Source organism: Tursiops truncatus, chromosome 12 (assembly GCF_011762595.2).
Source record: "Tursiops truncatus isolate mTurTru1 chromosome 12, mTurTru1.mat.Y, whole genome shotgun sequence".
NCBI classification, from domain to species: domain Eukaryota; kingdom Metazoa; phylum Chordata; class Mammalia; order Artiodactyla; family Delphinidae; genus Tursiops; species Tursiops truncatus.
The window spans coordinates 46,635,864-46,653,889 of NC_047045.1; the positions used below are offsets into that span (position 1 = coordinate 46,635,864).

The following is an 18,026-nucleotide window of genomic DNA, read 5'->3' on the forward strand; positions in this document are numbered from 1 at the left end:
TAGCAATCTCTCATCTGGCTTGTTAAATGTCCATGCTGAGAGGCCTCCTCCAGGACACAACTCACACCACCAAAACTGTCATTACCCTCTGGTTATGTGATGCCGTCTCATGGAGGTTGAGGGGTGCCCATTTCCTGGTATCCCTGTATGTCTTTTACTAAACCTTATTAGATACTACAGTTGGTGCCCTATAAAGTCTGAAAGTACTTTAATAACAAGTCCAGTCATTTGAGACTTATGAATGGTTAGAGAGAATTACTATCTACAAGGTTTCATCCTAGCCCGGCAAGTAGATCCCTCATGATCCATGAGGTCTCACCAACCCTCACTCCGTGCTCTTGAGCACTAAAATCATGCTGACTAAGTACCTCTTGCATTACAGCACCAAGTGCTGCCTCCATACCCATCCCTCCCTGCTCTTTCTCCTGAAACTCCTGCAATCCCAGCTTTCTCCTGCCCACGTGTGCACTGCCATTCTCAGGTGACACAGGGCAGTGTGTGTGTTCCGTATTCTCCCCACTCCTCCATATGCATCCATTGCAGCACTTCACCAAATAAACCATTATAATCCTGCATTGGCTGAAAACTGGTGGATTGCTGTATCTTTTCATGTGCAAGAATAATTAAACAAAATTGCAAGCAGAAAAAAGTGAAACTACATTTCAATTTTTATTCGTAAATAAATATATATTGAACAGCTACTTTGGGGCCAGCACTCTGAGAAAAATAAGAGAAGTATAAGGAAATGGTTTTCAAGATGTGCTTCTGGGAACCCTAGGGCTCTCAAACCATTTCAGGGAGAGTCTATGAAATTAAAACTATTTTCATCATATTACTAAGATATTATTTGTCTTTTTCCCTCTTGCTCTTGTATGAATAAACAGTGGAGTTTTCCAGAGGGTATAGGACATGTGATATTGCAACAGATTAAATACAGATGCAGATATGAGAATCCAACTGTCTTTTGTTAAGCCACATATTAAAGAGACTTGAAAAAATATAGAACAATGCCACTCTTCTCATTAAAATTATTTTGTTTTGGAAAGTATGGCTATATTTTATAAAAATATGTTATGTTAACATGTAATGGATTTTTTAGTAAATTAAGAAGTGAATATTACTTAATTTCTCAGTTTTACTTTCTAATATAATAAATGTCAATAGATATGACTATATAAACAAAAGTTCTTTGGGGTTCTGTGATATTGTGATTTATAATAAGAAATACATATATTTGGTATTCATCCAGGTCTCAACTCCAATACCATCTCCTTGGGTAACAGCCTTCCATTCCCTGCTCTATTTTAGCACTTATTTAATAAAATGATCTCATTGATATTATTTTATTCTCTGTCTACCTCCACTAGAATGGAAGGCCCACAAAAGCACAGATAATAGCCATCTGAAAAATCTTGCTGAGTTCACTTCTGTTCCCCAATACCTAGAACAAAACCTGGCATACGTAGGTGCTCATTAGAGAATCTGAATTAAATGAACACAGTTGTTCAGCGTGACGTGAAATAGGCAGATCAGCAGAAGTTTATACCTTCCTTAGGTGCTTTGAGTTGATTATTTTAATTATTGTGCAGTTGCTTAAAATACTGTATAGAAGTCATTATAAGGTTATCTCAAACTCATCCAAAATGCTTGTGTTTTGTTGACAGTGTAACTAGAGGGGTCTCCCTTGGATTTAATAGAGCAAGTTTCCATTGATTAACTATGAGTCAGGTCCTACTGCAGTGAACAAGATATCATGGTCCCTGACTTCACAAAGCTTATAGGCTAGTGGGGAAGACTACTTAAAAAATTAACTTTAGGGGCTTCCCTGGTGGCACAGTGGTTGAGAGTCCGCCTGCCGATGCAGGGGACACTGGTTCATGCCCCGGTCCGGGAAGATCCCACCTGCCGCGGAGTGGCTGGGCCCGTAAGCCATGGCCGCTGAGCCTGCGCGTCCGGAGCCTGTGCTCCGCGGCGGGAGAGGCCACAACAGTGAGAGACCCGCATACCGCAAAAAAGGAAAAAAAAAAAAAAGATTTTGACAGAGATGTTTGGAAAAGTATGTGTTAAAACATTTTTAAATAAGCCGTTATTGTTACTACACTTTGCTTTAGTTTTGATGACAATCCCTCTTCTATCAGACAGTTGTCAAGTTAAAGAGAATGCTGTAACTCTCAGACTTTAAATACGTTCCTCCCATGATGCAAACGACTTCCAAATTTTGACATCTTTGAAATCATAAAATTACGTTAATCCAAAGGATATGGTTATATTTATTCCCGCTGCTTTACCCCATCTGTGTCAATGGTTTGTTACATTGCTGAACTCCTTAAACTCCCCTCCAGCTAGACCAGTCCGTTTACAACAGAACTGGGCTGCTGTGGCAGTACTAGAGGGTTGGAAGCCAGAATGCAGTTTAGTTAGTTGGTCTATTTTAGTTCAGATTGTGCCTAATAGAAACAGACTGCTAAGATGCATGCAACTGGCATTAACCCATGGATAGATCCAATTTTCCTTAAACACATCTCTCCTTTGTTGAACACAAGTATGTTTTGTCACAATTTGGCTGCCTAATTTTAGCTCTAACTAGGGTTTGCTTAGCCACCAAGCTCCAAATCCAGGCCAGAAATAGGGAGAAGAGTGATGGTCATGTGTTTAAGGAGATCCCAGGCAATGGGCCAACGTTGGAGATGGGGTGGAATTTCTTGTCCTGTGAAAATGCAGTGCTAAATTTTCCTCTCCCTCTTCTCTCTTTCTCTACAAGTAGATCTCTCCTGTACAGTGAGCTGAGCTATCACCTGAAACTAATGAGGAAGATGTGTCTCCCAGCAATCTAAGCTATAGTCAGAAGTGGGTAACCTACCAGGCTTGACATGCCAACTTGGACCACGACATCTGGAATGGTTGGAAAAGTATTTTAATATAGTTCACCTTCGTATACTATTTCATCAATAACTTCTTAAATTTCACAGGGTACATCTTTAAAGTCCTAAGACATCCTCAGCTTATAACACATAGTAGTACATTTTTTACTATAGGAAATAAACTCCTTATTCTTCCTCTTTCACTCACTCCCTTTCATCTGGACTTTCTTTTTTTTTTTTTTTTTTTGGTAGGTGAAATATGAACTCTCATACTCACTCCTCTCTTTCCTTCTCCTGATTATTATTAGTAGTTGAAGTATCTTTACCAAAAAAATTATTTATAAGCGTATAAACATAACTTGTACTTTATAAATATCTAAATTTAGTTGTATACTCATGTCTCCTTTACTTTCTGGGGCTTTCATACCCCTTTCACAGAAACTTTGCCATATGTTAAGACAATATAGAGCAAAGATAAAAATAGCATGTTTGTAAATTCTTTTTCTAGGACTGATTCCCTAGACAACTTAAGAAATAACACATAAAAACAAAACAGTCTCAAGGATCATAAAAGACAGAGAAGGCCTGTGACCTCATTCAGCGTAAAATCCTTAGGCCTTTTTCAGAAGATTTTTGTTGTTGTTGTTAGCTACCTATAGTTGCTAAAATCAAGGGATCAACATACGTTACAGCCAACTATAATATTTTAAGATATAATTAAAGTCCTGAACAAAAAAAAAGAAAGAAAAACATTTTACCATAGGGAAACTCTTAAGGCATGTTAACTGTGTCCCACTCAGGGAGATAGATGACATTCACATTGGATTTAGAAAACCAGATTTGGGTTCCCCTTTGTATGCAAAGGTCACAGGCTTTAAGAAGTTTTTTACTTGTGCCGATAGAAATGGGTTTGCCATGATCCTTCCTTCTTACCTGTTTCCCATTGTGACCTAGACACCGAAGGTAGGGACACCATATCTAACTACAGACCTAAGTCATCCCCATCTAACCCATACCCAGAAGTGAACCTCTGTAACACCGGCTAATTAATTCAGGAAGCCATCCAACTGAACCAATAACATCACTGATTAGCTAATGAGCTGGTAGGTGGAAAGGATCCAGGGACATATCTAATGATTTAAGCTTTAGTGATAAGGAAAGTTCTACCCATTAAATATTTTCTTAAATATTTTGACTGTCATTATTATTGACCTAGAGATGAATCCTGAAAGTTTATTTGGGGGTCCTGGGGATGGAGAATGATACAATATTTCTATAATTTTTGGTCAAAAAACATTCCTTCATTTTTCATGAAAGCTATCCCTCTCAGAACAAGGATGCTTCTTGAGGAGGAAGACATCTTCAGTTCCTGGGACTCACCATGTCCTCTGGGCCTTTGCACCTGGCAACCCTTCTGCTTTGATGCTGCCCTCTTCTGCTCTGTTCCCTTTTGTCTGCCTAACATCTACTGATCCCTCAGATCTTAGATTTTCTGTAACTTCTCCAGGAATATAGCACTGATCGGGCAAGGATGCTTGCTGATCAGCTGGACAAACCCTCATCAATGCTTCAGTCAAATGATCAGCATCTCCTTATTATTAATTTTTTGACTGCTGTTCTGCTCAATACTCTGTTTAATCCTATTCATTAAACTCCTAAAACATGAAAAGCACAGTTATTAGGTACTGAGAAATGGTATCCATTAAAGAAAGAGTCTTTGCTCTCAAGGAGATCAGAATCTAGCAAAAGCAAGAAACATACAAACAGCTAATGATAGCACAAAATAGTAAGGCTATAACCAATGTATGTGCAAAGTGCTACAAGAATATGTCTATGCAAGGATGAGTAGGATTTATATAGGTAAGAGGGCAGGAAGGTCATTCTAAGCAGAAGAAACAACATAACCAAAGGAATGCCAAAATGGAAGGACATTGTGGGTTCAACTATTAGACGTGTGTTCGGTGCCTAATAGGAGGTGAGCAATGGTAGGGGGGATGGGCAGGGTCAGCTATATATTGTGTGGAGCCCTACACAATGAAAATGTGAGGCTTTTAGTTCAAAAAGCAGGGGGAAAAGTGCAGTGAAAGGTACTAAAATAAAAAGCTTTTACCTTTAAAAAAGAAAGTAATAGAATCATAATAGTGATATATGACTAATGCATACTTGAAAATTGCAAAGAAGATTAAATATTTTTGGTGTCATAATTTTATGTACTATAATGAATAACAGTATTTACTAATGTGATATCTTAGTTTCTGGCTCATTTTTCTACAAATTCACTTAAAACGAAAAAAGAATTTGTACTCTTAGGAACTAAATTTCCAAACAATATTATTAAAAGCAATGACAGTTGCTAACACAAGATCACAAATACTTTTTGATAATTTCTAGTGGTCTTTCTGCTGATGCAAATTTACTGGAATTGTTCTCTAGGCAGTGACAACACTGAGAAACATTTCTGATAAATTATTTTATAATATAAATTTTAGTACATCTAGAGCTGATAACTCTTTCAGAACATTTTTTTTAAAAGATTTGGCTTTTTCTACAAATCAATTTCATGTAGATCTGAATTTAATTTTAAATGTAAATTTATACAACGACATTTTAACGTTTCCTATGACATTTCCTAAAACTTGTGGAGGTTATATAAGAAGCTAAAAGTAGCTTCGTGATTTGCATATAATTCAAAATACCTGTTTATGCATTCCATCTCTGTGCCTTCAATTACAAGGAAAACTTACTTTTGTAATTGTCTCCTTTTAATGGTTCATGTGAAGTGTCATATGAAAATAGCATTCTTTTCTGTCAAATGTGATCATCCTTAAATTTAATTTCCGTTTCTAAGCCTATGGATATTTGCTTTGTAATGTTGCAGCAGTTTTCAAAACCAGAAATTCAAAACTTCTTGAAAAATTCTAATAACTCCCTGATACTTTTTATTGCAATATCTGTGTGTACGTTTTGACTTTGTAATAATTTACTGACAAAGTTTACTGTCCCATCGCCAGAGTTCCTGACCCTGCCCTCAGTCTGGAGAGTTCATATCTCTGCAAATGCACAGGGATGGGCTCCAGGGATGGACAAGAAGCCCATCTCCCACCACCGTGCAGGTATTGACCCCATACAACATCTCTCTCCCAGGGCCATCATTGCCGCCACTGCTGCAGCTTTGGCTTCTACTGCTGCCATGACCACTGCCAATTTGGGTCCAGGTTCTAACCCTGGATGCCCCCTTGGGGACCCATGGCACCCCAGACTGTCCCAGGTACATGCCAGGGGGCCAGGCCAGTGGCTCAGACATCAGCTGCAGCAGAGCTGAGCTCATGCTCGTGTAAGCTACAGTCTAATATGTCAGTGCTGCTTATGCCCATGTTCTATTGTTGCTTGTGTGGTAGCTCACAAAACACAAGTTCAAAGATAAAATCATCAAGAATTTCAAGAAATCCATACCAGAGCCTTAGGATGGAGCCTTAGGATGGAGTCCCTTTTGAAAGCAAGGCCCTGTGTGACTGCATAAACCACTTGCCTGAGAAGCGTGCCTTGGGGATGGAGAATGCGAAGAAGGATAGGGAAACTTCTCAAATAGTATGGGGACGGGCTTCCCTGGTGGCACAGTGTTTGAGGGTCCGCCTGCTGATGCAGGGGACACGGGTTCGTGCCCTGGTCCGGGAAGATCCCACATGCTGCGGAGCGGCTGGGCCCCTGAGCCATGGCCGCTGAGCCTACGCGTCTAGAGCCTGTGCTCCACGGCGGGAGATGCCACAACAGTGAGAGGCCCGCGTACCGCAAAAAAAAAAAAAAAAAAAAGATTTAGGCACTCAAGATTTTGAAGTATGAAAGGGATATTAAATTTGTACTTTAAAAAGATCACTCTGATGTCGAATCAGGTAACAATACTAGTAGGTCAACTAAAAAATTTATATAACCTAAGCAAGTGATTTTGGGGCACTGGATTTAGGGACAATAACAGATGCAAGTCATAGCCATAGTATCTTGAGTACTAAATATGTGCTAGACAGTTTACAAACATTATTTCTAATACTCAAATAACCCTCTGAGGTACATATTATCCCCATTTTGTACCTGAGGCTGCTGAAACCCTCAGAGTCTAGTTTCCCAAAGTCATACAGTAAGTGGAGCAGAGCCACCATTAAGCCCTGAGCTCATGCTCTCCCCATCAGGCATCACTTCTTCTAAGCTCAAGGAGGACACCCCAGAATATGGTGACAGATCTACACAAAACTTCAGGGAGAGGAAACAGTCAAAGATTCCCTTAACATTTTCCCTTCCCTATCCTACACCCTCCAAAGTTCTCCAGCTTGTCCATGTTTATTTCAGGTGTATTTCAAAAGATCCTATGCCATAAAGAGGACTGAGGTCTATAAGGGAAAACACTGCAGAAGATTCTTTCAAGGCCACGTGTGCATAGTGGCAAACACATAGCTGGTATCCTGTAAGTACTCCTTTCCTTTCCTTACTCATTCTCTAGTCATGGTCTCACTGTGTTCAAGTTTGATTTAGTTTGGTTTAGATTTTCCTGTTTTATCTCCTAAGCTGGTACCCCACCTAACTTTCCCCCTTGTGTCACTGATTGTAAACTTGCCCAAAGGGCCATGGGAAATGTGTGAATTTTCCATGCTGTGGAGACACTGCCCTCATTTGGTTCAGAAATAGTCCATGGGAAGGCATGGTTGGGAGAAATGAAAGCGATAAGCATGTAAATGAGTGAGGTGATTAGCACCCAGGCAGCACACAATAAATGTCAACAGCCTGTCAGCCACAAGAGAAGGATGTTTAAAGCGCTCTTCTATTACCTACCACAGAGCAGGTGAGAACCTTCCCACAGTGAACATCCCTGGGCTGCACACATGGAATCAGTCACAGCCTCCAGTCTGAAAATCACTATGCCTTTGTTGTTCAACAAAAATGTTCGTCGACTATGACAAAGACACCAGGCTTGATAGTTCCCATCCATTTAGCTAATAAGATCTCAGAATCTGATAATGTTGGGCTATATTATATTTCATCATATATGTAAAAACCAGGAGAATGAGGCCCATTGAGTTATTTCATCAGGTCTTGGGCCAGCTCTTCACAACCAATGACATTCAGTTTAAGTCAGAAATTATTTTAGAACAGAAAGTTCCAAATGATCATTCCATTTCCCATTGTACCAATCCTCGTAGTAGTCATTATTCCTTAAGAAATGAATATCGACTATCTTAGCCATTTTTCAGGATTAAAACATAGTTTGACTTTACACTCAAGTCCATAGAACAGCCATTTATCGGTGGGGGGGGAGGGGCACCCATATTTGCTGAGCGATGACCTCATAGGCACACGCCTAGAAGCCCCTTTACATACATGGCCTCATTTACTTTCACAGTGACTGCTATCACCTCCATTTTACAGATGAAGAAATTGAGACTCAGAAAAGTGAAGCCATTGGCCACCTATCACGGCACTAGCACAAGGTGGAGCCAGAATCTGATGTTAGTTCTCTTTAATTTCAAGTGACCTCCATGGGTTAGAGTTCAGACCTTGTGCAGACATACACAATTTACTCCAAGTCACTTGATTAAGTGGAATAAAAAGCAAGCACATAAGTGCCAGTCTGTCCCGATCCAAAAATGTGGTCTTGCTATCCAACCCAGGTTCAATGTCATCTATTTTCTTTTGTGACTTATTTTCCTGCAGAACTCATCACTATGCTGCAAGTAATATAAACTTAATAAATGTTCGCTTCCTGGGGTTTGAGTAAAGTTCAAGTCATAGAACATAAATATCATTTGCATAACAGGTCATCAAGGTACAGCAGCTTTTGTAGTAAACTGGGAAGTCATTGCTTCCCCAGTGATAATCCAGGCAAACTGAGAAATACCGTGAATTAGCTTGAGTTAAACAGTTGCTACAGTTGTGCCCTGTATACTCTGCTTAGCAACAACTGTCAGGTCTTCCAATGATGAAAGAGCCCTGGGAGCTGAGTCCTGACACAATGGAATGTGTGGGGCACTGGGTGTGCAGGGTGCTGGAAGGGGGGAGATTAAAGGAGGACTGGCAAGCGTGGGCTGGAAGGAGAGGGCAGCACTGAAAGACGTGTGTGTGTGTGTCCTGTGCAGGGAGGAGGGCTGGGCCGCACAAGGATCTGAAGGACGAAGCGGAGCCAAAGGACACCTGGTTGACCTTTTGAAAGGAGGACGGGAGGTTGTGGGAAATAATCGGACCCTTAAGCCACTCATCTAGGTGCATACCCTCTACTCCCTTCTCCTAACTCATTGTTCACCAAACCTGTGGAATCTCTCTCGAGATCATTTCCCTACATACTGGATCCCAAAGCTCAGGGGATCATAATTATGCCTGCTGATCTGTCAGGGCCCTGAAGGGAGTCAGTCACCATCCTTCCCACTCTGCCCATCCTCCTCCTGCCTCTCAGCTCTCAGGTGCTTCCCTGAGACACAGACACGGTTGACAGCAGCAGGGCTCTGGCAGCATTCGAGAGGTGACCACAGGCTGCGTGGGTGAGCCTCCACCTTAGGGAGGTACTCTCCTCAAACGAGACAAATGACCTCCCCTCCCACCATGGTGGGAGCTCCATGAAGAAGACAGTAAACATTACCTGTAATCCCATCACCTAAAGAGACAACCACCATTAGCATTTTAGTTATTTTCTTCCAGGCTTTTACTATACACCTAGAATTTTTCTTTTACAAAATTGGAATATCTGTTTGTGTGTGTGTGTGTGTGTGTGTGTGTGTGTGTGTGTGTGTGTGTGTGTGTGTGTGTGTGTGTGTGTATTGTATGCAGATATAGGTAGTTTCATGCCTGTCTTTCACTTAAGTTATATAATCAGTGTTTTTCATGTCAATAAATATTCTTAGGGGCTTCCCTGGTGGTGCAGTGGCTGAGGGTCCGCCTGCCGATGCAGGGGACACGGGTTCGTGCCCCAGTCCGGGAAGATCCCACATGCCACGGAGCAGCTGAGCCCCTGAGCCATGGCCGCTGAGCCTGCGCGTCCGGAGCCTGTGCTCCGCGGCGGGAGAGGCCACAACAGTGAGAGGCCCGCGTACCGCAAAAAATATATATATAAAAATAAATATTCTTAGGAAACAAGACTTTTCTTAACAACTGGCTGTCATGTTATAAATACAACATAACAGTTAAACATTTGCCTATTGTTAGACATTTGAGTTGTTTCAGGTTTTTATTATCAAAATATACTGTAATAAACATCTTGTATATAAATTTATCTGTATATTTGTTTATTTTCATAAAATAATAACAGCTAATGTTCACTGATTTCTTACTATGTGCCTGACCCTGAGCTAAATGCTTTATGCATATAGCTTTATGCATATTCATTTAATTTTCACAAAAGTCTATAAGGTAGGTTCTACTGTTATCCCCATTTTACAGGGGATGGGTGACGTAGAGAGGTTAAGGAAACTGTCCAAGCTCACACTAGAAGAAAACAGGGGAGTCAGGGTTCAAATGCAGAGTTTTACCTGGAGCCTGAACTCAAAGTCAGCTGTAACTTCTTAGAAAATTAAATTACACAGAATCAAAGACTAAGAAGATTTTATTTACTAGTTTGTATGTTTGTCATAAAGTAATTCCTGCAAGTAGTATATGAGTGATATTAAATGAAAAATAGAAGACTTCTATACCCTCCTCCCCTACTCCCCAGACTTACTCCCTATAAGTGGTAGTTAAACCTTCCTTGTTTTTATTTCTCTTTATTTTCAATGTTTTAAAACTGAATGATGATATGTCTAAAGGTGAATCTTTATTCCATCCATCTAGCTGAATACTCAGTGGAATGCTTTCAATCTGAAGACTTGTGCCCTTTAAGTCTGGGAATTTTTTTCTAGTTTTTTTTTTTATTACTTTTTTTTTCTCTGTTCCCTTTTTCAAAACTCCTTCTGGAGGAACATCAGATTTTTTTTCTCACATCTCATCTAGCTGTTCTAAGTTCTGGGAAATTTTCTGGACATTATCTATCAGCCTTTCTATTTCATTCTTTCCACTTCAGGAATTTCATATTTTAACTTCTAAAAACTCTTTCCTTGTCATTTATTGGGTTCCTCAAGAAGAAGAAGCAGATTCTGATATGGAGATCAATACCTGTTGATGGAAAGAGAAGGGAAGGGAAAGGAAGGAGGCAGGATAGGGCAGAGAGAGAAGTTAAACTGTGATGCCTTCACAACAAGACCTTACTCAGCAAAGGCATGAGGCACTATACATCCCACCGACAAGTCACTGACTTTGTGCTATCCCAGGGAGAGGGTGCTGTCGTTACGGATAGTGGGGCTAGCTGAGGTCCCATGAGCAGGAAAGGCAAACTCATACCCAGAATATGAGTTTATTCCAGGAAAGATGAATACCAGAGAGGTCACTGCTAGAAAGAAAAAATTAAATGTTTTATTTCTGTGCCGTTTTAAAAAATATTTGCTTTAACCTATTTGTAATCCATTGAAGTGTCAGTTAATTCTGTACTTTGCTTTAACCTATTTGTAATCCATTGAAGTGTCAGTTAATTCTGTACTACTTTGCCAGTCAGGCTTACTTTGTAATAACTTATGTTTCCTATCTCAAGTCTTCAACATTAAGGATATATTTAGGTAGCCCTAGGAGCTATGTCATTTTTCCCAAAATAACATCCTGACCCTAAACCATACAATCTGATAATAAGGAATTACTATCAATGAGACATTGTAAACATACATAATATTTCTGAATCTGAAAAGTATTTGACCTATCAAAGGAGCACTGGAGCAAAGGTCCACTGTCAGAGTCATACTTCCCATCATGACATTGCCGGGTTTCTCTTACAAGCCTGAGTAATGATCCTTCATTTGTCAGTCAGCAGTCAGCCTATCCTGCCTACGGGCAGGTCCTTCACTCTTTCTATTGGCCAGAGAGACTGATGGAAGGCAGCAGCTGCTGCCTTGCTCAGTGCTAGGCTCCACCTCTACCCTACAGAGATCACTGACTGAAATGCATCAGAGACCACTCAGCTGTTCATTAAGGAGCCCACAAAGAGGGCCGGCATGCTGAGCGCTTACATGTGAACTGAATCTAGGAGGTCTAGTTCATAGAAAAAAAGTGTCCAGCACCATCACCTTTTCCCTTTACAAACACAGGGCACGAACTAGGGACTAGTGCTGCAGGCATATCAGGGATTTGTGTGCAAACTGTCAATTAACAGGCCAACCTTAGTTCCTGAGAGAACACTAGGCAAAAGGAAAAGGGTTTGAACAGGCATTCTGGAGCCTAATGCTGGGTCAGCACTAATCGGTGGAGAGTGTTTCACAGAGTGGGGCTTGCAGCACTGTCAGGTGTGTCTCCGGAACGCCACTGTCACTAAATCTGGAAATAAAGTAAGGTGATAAGGAGGGACAAGAAAGAGGCAATATCCAATGGGTGCTAGGACCTTTCAGGGACCCTGGATGAATTTTATTTGGCTGTTTTTCTGAGAGTGCACATTTGGGGGGTATACTTAGTCTCAGGTTCTGAGGTGGTGCTCTCTGGATACTAGCATTCTATGTAAGAACTCCGATATTCCTGGATTTGGGACCCATATTGACCCTGCGACTCTTCCATTGAACAGCTGACCAGCCTCTACTGTGTATCAATAATCTCCAGAGGCTAAGCGATTGGGCTGGGCTGACAGCAGCATCTGCTGCTCGTCCATCATCTCTTCCGGCCAATAGAAGCAGGGCATGGTCCCCATGGCTTGGGAAGGCCTTCACTCTCCCTCTCCAGTGGCTGTGCCAGATGAAGAAGTCATTACTACTCAGGGCTGGAAAAGAAACCAAGGATGTCTGGAGGGAATAAAAGAATGAGAGAACAGGATACAGGCAGCCAGTTGGTCACCAGGGCACATTACAGCCTCTGGGTACTCTTTCCAGATGCCTTGCATTTTTCAGTGTGCAGCCTCTTTCCCCATCCCTTCACTGGGGGGAGTTCAAGGTTTCAACATCCCTGCATAATTCAGTCTTTAAGAGAGGGATAGGAATGTCTTGAGAAAGAGAAAGTAATGTGGCAACCCAAAAAGAGATTCAAAGTTTTCTCATTGTTTTGTGATTAACTCAGGAAGCTCCACAAGGAACTGTGGGTTCCCAGGAGCCATGAATGTCACTTAGGGAAAGTGAGAAATAAATGATGAGACAAGCAATCTTTCAGTGCTCCTTCAAATGCTCTCAGTTTGGCCCAATTCTCTCTGTACTCAGGATGTGTATGTCTTTCATGGTTGTCCTTCATCACTATTTTCATGTTCTATTTCTCAAAAGCCTTATAGTTGTTAATAGTGATACTAACACTAATAATATCTTCCTCTTGAACCATGCACAGCATTTACAAAGATTGTTCACATTCATGACTTCATCTGAAACCCTAGGAAAGAAAGACATGTGGTATCGTGCCCGTTTTAGAGACAAAAGCCAGAAAGGTCAAAAAAGGTGTGAGCAGCCCCAGGTAGAAGACCTGATAAGAGTCAAGGTGGAACTTGACCTCAGATGTTACGTTTCTAAGTCCAGGTTTCTTTCCACACTCATGGCTCACATGACATCAGCACTGTCCACAACTCAAGTAACACCAGTCAGCTATGATCCAGAAGTAGGGGGCAATGGAGTACGTTTCTGCCATGATGTCACTGCCCTGAAGGAAGTTACATCCACGCCACCAGTGTGTATGTGTGTGTATGTGTAATAAAATTGTAATCTTTCCACTCACCAGATCAATGACTGCTGAAATGGAGTCGTTGAAGGAATCTCAGTTTTTTTATGAACTCCTTTATTCCCTCTCATTTGGGATTTGGTGTCGTTTTCTCAAATCCTTGGGAACTGAAAAAGGGACAAAGTAATTGACAAAGTCAGTCAGTTGATTTATGCTGAGATCTGAAAGGTAGAGTTCTGTTCGTGTTTGCATATGTGTGTGGGTGTTTTAAAAAGCAGTGTGATTCACTTTTTTAGCCTATAGAATACAATTCTTAACATTTAAGAGGAGGATTCATGCAGGAAAACATTTAGATATGGAAGTGCAGACACTGTGCAGAAAGTTAGCTGTCCTTAAACTATTGTCAACTTCCGATAAATGACATGTTTCATTTTTCCCTTCCTCGGGATCAATGTTTTTAAATGTCCCTTTCTTTGTCCGTTTCCTCTTTTCATAAAAATGAGCATATGACAATAAAATATTTTTCCTTATCCTCTCAAAAAAATACATAAGAAAGGTTTCTACCACTAGCTTAAACCAAATAAAATAAAACAGCATGACGAACAAGTATCTCATGATGTTGAGGACAATCATTTTGCTGATTTGACTTTCCACACCAATTAAGAGATTTGGATTAGGCAATGAAGCTTGGAGAGTCTTTCACAGTAACACTTAGCAAACTTTAATTCATAAACCCTAGAGTGCATGACACCCAACAAAAAACATCTACAAAGCACATCAGTTGAGAAAGAAGAATAACAATCCTTGATCTTTTTTAGATAACTGTCTGAAAGATTAGGGATATGGGATAAGACCATTATGAATATATAAAAATGGAAATACCACTAAGATCCTAATTATTCTCTCTACTAAAAGAACAATGAAAGCTTCAATTTTTCCCAAACTTGATCCCAAGACAGACTTGTCTTCTACCCTCAAATCCATTTTCCTCTCAAGTTTTAGGAACTGAAACAAAAAAAGAGCAAAGAGTAGGAAAAAAAGTAGGAAAAAGTTAAAACCCATAGCCCTCAAGCAGTAGTCACCTCCTGCCAGCACAAATAAACTATAAAGGGTATTGAATCAATTACATCATTTACTCTCTTATTAACGTATTTCTTGAAGTATAATGAAAGGTTGTCTTCATAATCGGTTCTTGAATAAGCTTAAGTGGGAGTTCTAGAAAAATGTATGATCAATATCGTCCAGATTGTCCACACTAAAAAAAGAAAAAGAATTCTAGCATTCAATGTGCCTTTAATACAAATCACAGTGGGACTGTAATATTTAAAAAGTAATTCACAATGCCAACTCCTATAATATATAGAGCAGTGATTCTCAAACTTTATCATGCATCAAAATCACCTAGAGAATTTATGAAAACAGATTGCTGGTCTTGCCCCCAAGAGCGTCTGATTCCGTAGGTCTGGGGTGGGGTCTGAGAATCTGCATTTGCAATATATTTCCAGGTGATGCTGATGCTGCTTGTCTGGGAACCACTCTTTGAGAATCACTGCTATAGAGCAATTAATTTAATAGGAAATAACAAAGGGCCTTTGGCTTTGGGCTGAGTAAATTCACTGATGAAATAAAGAAAGAAATTTCAGAATGGAAACTACATTCATTCAACAACTATATAAGTGCTCACTATAGGTCAGTAACTGTTCTAGATACTGGAGATACAGTGGATTAAAATGGATTAAAGACCTAAATGTAAGGCCAGAAACTATTAAACTCTTAGAGGAAAACATAGGCAGAACACTCCATGACATAAATCACAGCAAGATCCTTTTCGATCCACGTCCTAGAGGAATGGAAATAAAAACAAAACGAAACAAATGGAAGCTAATGAAACTTAAAAACTTTTGCACAGCAAAGGAAACCATAAACAAGACGAAAAGACAACCCTCAGAATGGGAGAAAATATTTGCAAATGAAGCAACTGACAAAGGATTAATCTCCAAAATTTACAAGCAGCTCCTGCAGCTCAATATCAGAAAAACAAACAACCCAGTCCAAAAATGGGCAGAAGACCTAAATAGACATTTCTCCAAAGAAGATATACAGGTTGCCAACAAACACATGAAAATTCTTTATGTGATGTTGAAATTCTTCTCAACATCATTAATCATTAGAGAAATGCAAATCAAAACTACAAAGAGATATCATCTCACACCAGTCAGAATGGCCATCATCAAAAAATCTACAAACAAGAAATGCTGGAGTGGGTGTGGAGAAAAGGGAACCCTCTTGCACTGTTGGTGGGAATGTAAATTGATACAGCCACTACGGAGAACAGTATGGAGGTTCCTTAAAAAACCTAAAATAGAACTACCATAGGACCCAGCAATCCCACTACTGGGCATATACCCTGAGAAAACTATAATTCAAAAAGATAGATGTACCACAATGTTCATTGCAGCTCTATTTACAATAGCCAGGACATGGAAGCAACCTAAGTGTCCATCGACAGATGAATGGATAAAGAAGATGTGGCACATGTATACAATGGAATATTACTCAGCCATAAAAAGAAATGAAATTGAGTTACTTGTAGTGAGGTGGATGGACCTAGAGTCTTTCATAACTGAGTGAAGTCAGAAAGAGAAAAACAAATACTGTATGCTAACACATATATATGGAACCTAAAAAAAAAAAAGGTCATGAAGAACCTAGGGGCAAGATGGGAATAAAGACGCAGAGCTACTAGAGAATGGACTTGAGGATATGGGGAGGGGGAAGCGTAAGCTGGGACAAAGTGAGAGAGTGGCATGGACATATATACACTACCAAATGTAAAATAGATAGCTAGTGGGAAGCAGCCGCATAGCACAGAGAGATCGGCTCGGTGCTTTGTGACCACTGAACGGGGTGGGATAAGGAGGGTGGGAGGGAGGGAGATGCAAGTGGGAAGAGATATGGGGTTATATGTATATGTATAACTGATGCACTTTGTTATAAGGCAGAAACTAACACACCATTGTAAAGCAATTATACTCTAATAAAGATGTTAAAAAAAAAGAAATTAATTCACACTTATACGGTCAATTAATCTCCAACAAGGGAAGCAAGAATATACAATGGAGAAAAGACAGTCTCTTCAATAAATGGTGCAGGGGAAACTGGATGGCTGCATGCAAACGAATCAAGCAGAGCTAATTTCTCATCCATACACAACTCAAAATGGACTAAAGACTTAATGTGAGACCTGAAACCATAAAAGTCCTAGAAGAAAACATAGGCAGTATGCACTTTGACATCAGTCTTAACAATATTTTTTTGGATATGTCACCTCAGGCAAGGGAAACAAAAGCACAAATAAACAAATGGGACTACATCAACTAAGCTGCCTTTGCACAGCAAAGGAAACTTCCAACAAAATGAAACGGCAGCCTATCAAATGGGAGGAGATATTTGCAAACTATATACCTGATACTTGATAGGGAGTTAATATACAAAATATGCAAAGAACTCATACGACTTAACATCAAAAAAACAAACAACCTGATTAAAAAATAGGCAGATGACCTGAACATTTTTCTTAAGAAGACATACAAATGTCTTCTTAAGGATCTTGAAGGCCAAAAGACCTTCTTGAAGGTCAAGAAGGATGTCTTCTTAAATGTCTTCTTAAGGATCTTGAAGGCCAAATGTCTTCTTAAGGATCTTGAAGGCCAAAAGGATCTTGAAGGCCAAAAGACATATGAAAAGATGCTCAGTATCACTAATTATTAGTGATCTCACATCTGTTAGAATGGCTATTATCAAAAAACAACAAACGCCAAGTTTTGGAAAGGATGTGGAGAAACGGGAACCCTCATACACTGTTGGTGGGATTGAGAATTGGTGTGCCACTATGATAAATGGTACAAAGTTTCCTCAAAAAATTAAAAATAGGACTGACATATGATCGAGCAATTCCACTTCTGGGTATTTACCCGAAGAAAACAAAAACACTAATTCATTCATATATATATGTAAACACACACAATGGAACATCACTCAGCCACAAACAAAATAAATCTTGCATTTTGTGACAACATGGATGGAATCAAAAAGTATTATTCTAGGGTCTTCCCTGGTGGCGCAGTGGTTGAGAGCCCGCCTGCCGATGCGGGGGACACGGGTTCGTGCCCCAGTCTGGGAAGATCCCACATGCCGCGGAGCGGCTGGGCGCGTGAGCCATGGCCGCTGAGCCTGCGCGTCCGGAGCCTGTGCTCTGCAACGGGAGAGGCCACAGCAGTGAGAGGCCCACGTACCAAAAAAAAAAAAAAAAAAAAAAAGTATTATTCTAAACGAAATAAGTGAAATAAGAGAAAGACAAATACTACATGATCTCATTTACATGTGGAATCTGAAAACCAAACCAAACATACAAAACATCCTGGCTAGGCAGAGAGGGAAAAACAGCCTCATGACCAAGAACTGGGCTAGATGGCTTTTGACTCAGTG

General features: G+C 40.2%; 1 long non-coding RNA gene across 6 annotated transcripts in view; it reads right to left on the reverse strand.

The window, feature by feature from the left end:
• The window catches only part of LOC117314488 (uncharacterized), a 206,081-nt gene that overhangs the window by 175,441 nt on the left and 12,614 nt on the right, over positions 1–18,026 (reverse strand). For all 6 annotated transcript variants that reach the window (XR_012324801.1, XR_012324800.1, XR_012324798.1 and 3 more), the window contains exon 2: positions 13,596–13,705. This is a non-coding gene — a long non-coding RNA (uncharacterized lncRNA). The remainder of the gene's footprint in view (positions 1–13,595; positions 13,706–18,026) is intronic.